This window comes from Schistocerca piceifrons, chromosome 4 (assembly GCF_021461385.2).
Source record: "Schistocerca piceifrons isolate TAMUIC-IGC-003096 chromosome 4, iqSchPice1.1, whole genome shotgun sequence".
In the NCBI taxonomy this organism is placed as follows: domain Eukaryota; kingdom Metazoa; phylum Arthropoda; class Insecta; order Orthoptera; family Acrididae; genus Schistocerca; species Schistocerca piceifrons.
Window position 1 is genome coordinate 631,596,382 of NC_060141.1, and position 1,119 is coordinate 631,597,500.

At 37.8% G+C, this 1,119-nt stretch overlaps 1 non-coding gene across 1 annotated transcript; it reads left to right on the forward strand.

Moving 5' to 3' along the window:
- Positions 1 to 203: 203 nt before the first annotated feature.
- Positions 204 to 275, forward strand: Trnae-uuc. The gene has a single exon. It is a non-coding gene; the product is annotated as a tRNA-Glu (tRNA).
- The last annotated feature ends 844 nt before the right edge of the window (positions 276 to 1,119 follow it).

Below are 1,119 nucleotides of genomic sequence, written 5' to 3' on the forward strand. Positions count from 1 at the left end.
TGAAAACGTGAAACAACAAAGATATGTTACTTTGAGCCAAGAACGCTACAGCCGTGTAGTACACAATGATAAAATTGCTCTGATGTTGCAGAAAGTATGGGCGAAATTATCATCCATTTCATGAACCCCAAAACTTTAAAACTCTGAAAATCTACATGAATGACAATATACTTCACAGCAACTACATCACATAAATAGCATCCTCCCATGTGGTCTAGTGGCTAGGATAGCTGGCTTTCACCCAGCAGGCCCGGGTTCGATTCCCGGCATGGGAATTTTTTTTTCTATACAGAATCATATACGATACTGCATAAACCATCACGAAAGCAGTCGCACTGAATGCAAACAATTAAAAACAACTTACTGTCTACATTTTTACCATCTGGTAACATCACTCTGGCAGCTGTCACGAATTATAAGAATATGTGTTCTCATTGCCCACCTGCTGGATAAGGTGTTCTATGGAACTATTAACCGGCGACGTAAGCATTTGCGCATGGGCAAAAGTAGCTAACGACATATTTAAATACAGAACTAAATGTCACATAGGACCCCGTCGTGTTTGAATCAGGAAATGTTTTTATGACAGCTTGTAATACAATCAGCTTTTGTAAACATGTAATATTTTTTTTTAAAAAAACGAATTTGCAATCTTGTCAATACAAGAAGTAGCTTCATGTGGAATCAATAACTTTAACACAGCTTACAGGTCAACTGAGTTCATCAGACTACTGCGGAGTTTTCGCTTATCCATTCAAGTTGTGATGCATGTATGGGAGCTAACACGCAAGTTACCGGTACTGTATAATGACAATACACGGGAAAAACGAATGTTCTCCCCTGCTGCCGGCCAACTACTGCAACAACCAATCTCTCAAGATAGGTGAAATTCAAGTTACAGTTTTGCCTAATTTAATAACCTTACCAATTTTTTTCTGATTAGATTTTCGTAGCAACAAATTTCGTGGTTAGAATTCGCAAGAAGACGCAAATAGAACATAACATTTCTCCTTGAGGGGGAAAAAAGAAAACTTATTGCATTACATGCGACATAATAAGAAAAACAATTTCAATTGCGGCACAGTAGCTGTATTCCAAAACTGTAGGGAGAAATTACTA